At 39.8% G+C, this 7,724-nt stretch overlaps 1 long non-coding RNA gene across 1 annotated transcript in view; it reads right to left on the bottom strand.

Moving 5' to 3' along the window:
* Positions 1–7,503, bottom strand: part of LOC129181740 (uncharacterized) — a 38,866-nt gene extending 31,363 nt beyond the window's left edge. The window contains exon 1 of the long non-coding RNA XR_008570489.1: positions 7,327–7,503. This is a non-coding gene — a long non-coding RNA (uncharacterized LOC129181740). The remainder of the gene's footprint in view (positions 1–7,326) is intronic.
* Between the last annotated feature and the right edge of the window lie 221 nt (positions 7,504–7,724).

The raw sequence follows: 7,724 nt of genomic DNA on the forward strand, positions 1-7,724 counted from the left end.
GTTCAGGGTGATTTTGCATCGGGGGCCGTTGGGACACTGCCATACATAAATCCAGAAGATGGAGCTGCAAAAAAAGCAAATTTTGTTCCAATATGAATTATATTGAATATAGAATAGTGGTTCTATTGCACAATCTATAAATGTCTAATTATGCATCATCCTGTTGCGGCTTCATTTAAATGCATTTGTGCAGATAGGGTGACTACTTTGATTATATTCCCTGATTGGTGACAAAGCAGGAAAGACGTTTGCTGTATAATTTCATGTAAAGTACCCCGTCTTTCAGTACTTCCACTGACATAAACAATAAAAACTATTCCGTAAAATAAGTGCGTTCCTTTATACTCAAAACAGGACACATACTTTTGTTTCTAAATACGAGATGATTCCGTTTTTGAAGGGATGGTTGACAACCCTAGTAGTACTATCCATTCTCCTTCTTTTGCCTCCCTTCCCTTTCCTTCTTTTTGAAAAATGGATTTTATTTTAGTACTGGCAACATTGTAGCGCTCTGGCTGCTACCAAGCATGCAGCGTCACCGGTCTGTGAGCTAAGGCAGCGCCAAACCATTTCATGCAGATATGGGTCGAGGGGGGAAAGGGTGGCGACAGTGGCTGATGGTTCGGGGGGTGTTCAATTTGGATGTTTACGTTTTGATCAATGTGGATTTAACTTTTACGGTCAAAAACAAGTAAAAATAATCTTTTAGTTTTTGACTATATTTGAAAAAAAATTAAATTTCAACCCAGATAACTACATTATATTTGAATTTTTTTTTTTTCGTGGAAATTTTCTAATTTTTGCCTCCATATGGCGCCCCTGGCTACGAGTGAGCACGAGAGTTATGCCGTTCAAGCAATAAAGAGAGGCAATTTTGTTGCATGTTGCTGTTCCTGGATGGTCTACACAACAAACAAAAAGTATCAGAGATTATTTTTTTAAATAAAAGTTTAAATATGGGACATTTAGGGGAAACTAAACAGGAGAGCAATGTGAAAAAAGGGCAAAATATGGGAGTTTCCCAGGAAAACAGGTGTGATCTCCTTCTGTCCTTAAAAACATATTTACTGTATTACGCAATTAGGCAATTCTGTTGCTCTAAATTGTTGCACCTGAGATTAAAAACATATTTGATTTGAGAAAATTGTGAGAATAGACATTTTTTACACAACTAGGCAATTCTGTTGCTCTAAATTGTTGCACCTGATATTAAAAACGTATTTGATTTGAGAAAATTGTGAGAATAGGCAGATGCTAACAAGTATACAGCGTATCCTTGCTAATGTTTGCACAGGGGATATGAGCTGAGTCTGCACTGTTGGTAGGAGAAATAAAGCTGCTTTCTTATCGTCACAGAGAGAGACCTCCGCTGGAAATAGAGTAGAGAGCCAGCACAATAAAACAAAGGGAATGGCTTCCATTTGGTACTCAGCTCTAGTAAGTTTACTGCCACAGTGGGGCACTAGTCCATTAAGATATCATCCGTGGAATGAAATCTCCTCTGCTTCATCCACTGCTTAATGGACATAGCAAGTGTTGATAATATTGCTGGCTAGTGGGGCTGAGGATTGTCTTTTGAGGGTTAAAAGAAAAAAAAAAGATTAAGAAAAAGTAGAGACTTGACAGAGTGATTATGGCTAGTAGCTCTCAAGAGGGTCCTTCATTAACAACAATGCACAAATCAATGTTTATAACCATCATAAAAACTGCAAACTAGAAAGCCCCCACCAAAGCACGATGCATCCATGAACTATATTTTCTCTAAAATATAATTAGAACATTTTAGATCTAAATCTCAGCCATGCAATGCTTTCTGTTCTTTGGTCTGCTCACATGCTTTACCAACATCTGTATCATTCCTTATGTTTAGACTGCAAACTACATTGAATCATGAAATAGGATACTAATGTCATGATTTTACACTGCTCTGTTTAACTAAAAGAATTTACTGTACTGGGAACTGTAATGTTAGGACATGTGAAAATTAGTTTTTGGTGCAATATAAAAATAATTTTCCTACATTTGTCTTAGAAAGAAGTAAAATTATTAGCAAAAGGGATTAACACAAATAGAAGGGATGGATATTGCAAGGAAAGGCAACACCAAATGGAATGGGATACACAGGAAAGGGTAAAGAAAGAATGGATTATTCATGTCTATTCCCAAAGTAGAAGCGGCTCCTTTTTGATGAATGGTGCCCAAGGCGCTCCTCCCTGCTCAATACCAACAGTCCCAGGCAGACCAGCCTCATGCTGCTGCACGCAGACGCCAAGAAGAGCTCCCCCGCCATCACAGACAGGGCCGGCGGCTCTCCTCTGCTTGCTATAGTCAGCCATGATGGTGATGATAATGTGTGGTCCAAGGTGATCCCAAATTTAAACATGTCTCCTAGAGCCTATTGGCAATGCTTAAGTTAGCCTTTTTATATAATATACAGTATATATTAAAGCCAATGAAAAGAGCAGAGAGATTGAGACATTCTTTTAATAATATTTCCCATTATTGTTGTTGTACTGTAGTTTGCAGTGGTGAAGAACTGTATTGCATCTTGCAGAGAGCCTTTTCTAATATTTGACATCTAAATAAGGTGGACAAAATACTATAATGTCAAAACAGAGCTAGTATTTTGGCTATTATTTGGCACAGCTCTTGCATTGAATCTTGATAGGTGTTCAGTGAGTTTATTTACGACAATAAAAGCTGCCTGTTAAATGCAAACATACATTTTAAAGTTGCTTTGTGTATATTTCTACTGTATATATTATAGGGGTGTAACGATTCATTCACTACACGGGCTTATATTCCCACGATCCAACTACATTGATGTGTGTTTAGCAAGTTTCCATTCTGGGCGGCATATATCGATCTAACGTCGTTTAAAAAGGCAATCAATCGATTGAAACGATGCTAGGAAATAAAGCATTGGATTTAAGTAAGGCATGCTTTATATGGATGTGTTTTTTTAAGCGCTTTTAATGATAAAGACTCGATAAAGAAGAAAAAAGAAATTCAGTCTGTGTCGTCATCGTCTCCGGGATATGTGGTGGTCACGGGAGTTGTAATGGATCTGTGAAATACAGTTGATTTGCTTTTTCTTCTTTTGGTCAGTTATTTCACTTCACTCCATATACATATTTAACTCATCTGTCTTTATTTGAAACTCCTTTTAAGTGACATTTATGGGGACAATATGCAAAGTAAGGACGTTTTGTACGCCTGGTAGTTTACGGTTGAGTAGCTGTGACGCTTAGTGACGTCATCATCCAGCGCGGCGTGTCCAGGTCAAAACATACATTTACGTACGCAGAAGCAATAAATGGCGCGCACTTGGTTGTGCTGGGAAGGACGGAGAAGAGAGGAAAGGCTGGGAAGCCGTAATTTTTGTTGGCTGTTATTCGTTTCTTATTCTTTTGCATGACCACATTTCCTTACACTGCTGCACGCCATCTGCCATAACTTCACATGCAAAGTATCTGTTTACTCTCCCGGTTTGGTCTCATCATTATCAAAACTTATTATCATAAACCCACCACACCACCGTGTCCTGTTCAGTGTCTCTATTAAGTCAAGATGGAGGACCCAAATGGACCCTCTCAGTGGCAAAACGTACAAGGTGGCCACATTACTTGCTAGTTGCTGCACCGTTCTTTCAAATGGCTGCTCTAAAAAAAAGCCCCTGCTGCCATCGGCCTGTACAGGTGAGGAAGTTTCAACACCTAATTGAAGATACAAGTACTATACCACATTCATTTGCTGAGGAATTTGCATAATGTCCTCACCTTAGGGTGCAAAGCGCAGGTTTGGATTGCACTATTTAAAGTAAGTAATTCATCATGGCAAGCTTTACCAACCTCTGTTCATCCCGATATTGTATTGCATTTTTAACTCATTTTCTGTACTCTTAATAATTTATTCTTAAATATGTCAGCTTTACTGCGATTGGCTGGGGACCAGTCTAGGGCGTACGGGGTAGTCAGCTGGGGTAGGCCCCAGCCTACCCCACAAACCTAATGATGATACGCAGCATAGAAAATGGATGGATGTTAGCATCATTAATAATTTATACTTGATTCCCTTACAAAAAACACGTGAATGAAGGAAACTTCACCTGCACTGTCCAGTATCCAGGTCTTTATTTCAAAGTCACACTGGTTGAATTTTTGGCTAAAAAGTTACTGAATTCATTTAAAGTTACTGAATCGTATCGGATCGTATTGTTCTAAATGAACCAAAATCGTTCCTGAATCGTATCGACAACCACAAATCGAATCGTTGTTAAAACAAATCGTTACAAAACAAATGTAAAGCCAGAATCACATTAGGTTGTAGTCGTAGAAGTGTACCTAATGATGTGGCTACTGAGTGTACTGTTGTAAAATAAAATGAAACGGAAAAAATAAATGCAAACACCACATGCCTGCACTATTAGTCATCAAAGCTTAATGAGGTTAATGAGCTTAATGAGGTTCTTGTGACAATAACGATGCTCTGACTACACGTCTTTCAAAACTCTGACGCTTATATGATGTTAATGATGTCATAACCCTAATGATCATGTGACATGTAGTAAAGAAAGGCAGTGATGTAGAGAGTAACTGTGTACTTATAGACCAACGGAGACACTCCTGGAATGATTGAAACAAAAGATCGGAGAGACCACAGGTATGTCACAACTATTGTTGGTTTCCAAAAAATGGTTAGCTGTACGCATTGAATGTTTCGTGTTAGTGGTATGTTGATACTATTCCTCTTTGATTTAAGGTTGTCAAACTAACCTGATAAGCTCCTATAACTAAAGAATGTTTATTTAACCAAAGAAATAGAAAAATAGCTCCAGAAGAGCATGGAGTTCCTCGACTGAGAAGCATCTCTTAGAAGTTGAATAATGTTTTCCACATTGACATTACCAACGGCATTGTTTCCAGTGATTCACAGACATATCGGGAGGTACTACGAGCCAGCAAAGCTGCCGCTTATGTTTATGCCGCTCTTAACGTTACGTTATTGTAGTAGTCGTGAGCTGTAGAGATTTTCATGTGACTTTCATGCAAACACATTATTCTCCACATTACATACATTCTCTCCATTGCTAATACATAGGAAGGTATTCTGCGAAGCTAGTTTAGTGGGTTAGCGAGCTTTGTTGAGTGGAAAGCTGGACTTGCGTGTTCAGCAAAGGTAGCCGTCTTTTAAAGCATGTGTATCACCATGGTAACTCAGTCTGGTCGGGACCAGGATCAGGCTTTCAGCTTAAAATCAGCTATGAAAGTGCCAATGTTTTACTGTTTCACTAATTAAGTGTTCCCAAGAGGACATGGAAATTGTTTTTTTTTTTTTAAAAGGAGCATTCCCTGATATTACCCATCTATAAGTGAGATAGATTCTCAGCCGAGGGAATACACTAGATATGCTCACGTGAGCACCAGAGGTTAGCAGATGTAAATGTCATAGGCGTCCTTGCGTGTGAGTACTCAGCCTGTTAGTTTTCTTATATTACAATATTTGCTGGGGGACTAAACACTCTGAGGCATCAATCAACTGCATTAAAATGCTAGTTTTATTATAAAAACGAAAAAAAAATTACAAGTCGCCGCAAAACACGCCACACACAAAACACTCCCATTTAGTGGTCACAACGAGACACAGCAGATTAAAATATTTAATGAATTTATGACATCAAAAACGAAAGTTGTTGCTCCACTGTATAATATTTTTAATGAATAAGTGTTAATATAATGTCAAAGTTGTGCAATGTTGAGCGTTGATAAATGAAGACTAGGAGGGTATAGTTTTTATAATAATCAGTGTTACCAGTGTTGCTTTTAGCAGTCATAATCTTTTGGGAACTCCTCATAACGCTCCATAATAATTACGTATTCATTTTTTTGTAAAATACACTGGGTGGGAGTAGAATAGTATGACGTCAAACACCCGCTTTCATGTGAATGAGCACTTAGCACAAAGCCAAAAACCGGACTTGACAAAATAAGTTGATAACCACCGTCGCGGGACCAATGAAGTCTGATTGCGGATGTTGGGTTTTGTCGAGTAGCATCTTGAGCACAAAGCCTGGGTTTGTTCAGCCACTTTCGCCGTATACCCCCATAGGATGCTGAGCGTTTAGACAGCGCCAGACCGGCGAACTAATGTTTCGGTACGCTAACCAGCCTCCACCTTGGTGTGCTTTTTACGTTTTTTTACGCGCTCTCTCTCAATCACACACACGCTTTTACTATCACGGACTGTTTAAGAATGTCGACATTATCAGCAGCCTTCTTTCAAGTAATTCACAGACATGTCGGCAGGGACTACCAGCTAGCGGAGCTGCCGCTAATGTTTACTCCGCTCTTACGTTATTCTGCTGCTCACTGTAACGTTAGTAGTAGTTGTGAGATGTTTATTACAATTTAGAGAGCGTTTTCTGCATTTACCTTAACGTGTGTTTGCTCTCAGGGCGTTCTCCACACAAAAAAACTTCTCTCACAGGTGTGTGTGTGTGTGTGTGTGTGTGTGTGTGTGTGTGTGTGTGTGTGTGTGTGTGTGTGAGAGTGAAGACAGCGTCCGCTACAGATTGGTTAAGCAAGCCACAGCACGCGGCAGAGCCAATCAGATGGTGCCTTGGGTGGAGCAATGTTGGAGACCGAAGTCGCAGCCGGCAGGCGAGAGAGGCACGTCTGAGCCGAAATAACCCAGTTTTAAATTATTGTCTGATTTAACTAAATAATACATTTAAATTTAAATAAAGGCCGATACCAATATACGTCAAAATTTCAAATATCGCACCACTAATATATCATTTTTATAAAGGCAGACTCACATTAGATTGTACTGTAGTAGTAGAAGTGTACCTAATGATGTGACCAGTGAGTGCACTGTAGTAAAATAAATGAAAAAGCCAAGAAACGCACAGGCTAAAGCCACAGTGCTGAAGGCACTATACCAAGTGTATACTGAAGGCACTGTGCTTTCAGTTAATGCTTTTGCTGCATTGAAATAGCTGAACTGAGGATGAACTTTCCCTGGCCCCTTTTTAAAAAGGATGTATCTGCAGACAGCATGAGTCTGCCAAATTTCTCTAGGCAGACCATTTGAAAGAAGCGGAATCAAGGGGCAGTCCAGCCCATTGTGGGTCAAATCCCAATAACACACGTTGCCTGCAGCCAGCGACACCGTGCGCAGTCAGTCAATATCATGTTGTCTGGCCCACTGATGAGAAACTGACTAATGCTGAGACTTTCACTTTCACTTGTCACACATTCCACATCATCTCCTGGCATCAAAAAGGCGAATAAACTCCACTAATGGTCAACTAGCTGTTAAAAGTACCTTAGCAACAGTTGTGCCTTCCACTCGATTGTCATCCTGCGGCTTTGCTGCCCTCCAATGATGTTGCATCGCTGCAAAGGGGAGGAGTCAGCCATATATGCAAATGCAGAAAAGCTGGTGAACAAAAAGGGAGGCTTCAGAAAAATAGCTCTGCTTTGTCCATCAGTATTCCCTTCACATTTGGTGCTACCACTCCCACGCTCATCGAGAGTGCTATGTAGCCTTGTGTGTAATTATTCTGTCACTTGGCAGGCGGAAATCATGCTGCATAAATGAGCCGACCAATTAGCGGCCGCTCTTGATATTTTTTTCCTCAGTTCTGGTACCAAAAATCAGACAGAAATGACCTTTAGCTGACAATGCTGCAGACAAAAAGCCGGAAATGCATGCAAAATGCA

This window comes from Dunckerocampus dactyliophorus, chromosome 5, assembly GCF_027744805.1.
Source record: "Dunckerocampus dactyliophorus isolate RoL2022-P2 chromosome 5, RoL_Ddac_1.1, whole genome shotgun sequence".
Classification (NCBI taxonomy): Eukaryota; Metazoa; Chordata; class Actinopteri; order Syngnathiformes; family Syngnathidae; genus Dunckerocampus; species Dunckerocampus dactyliophorus.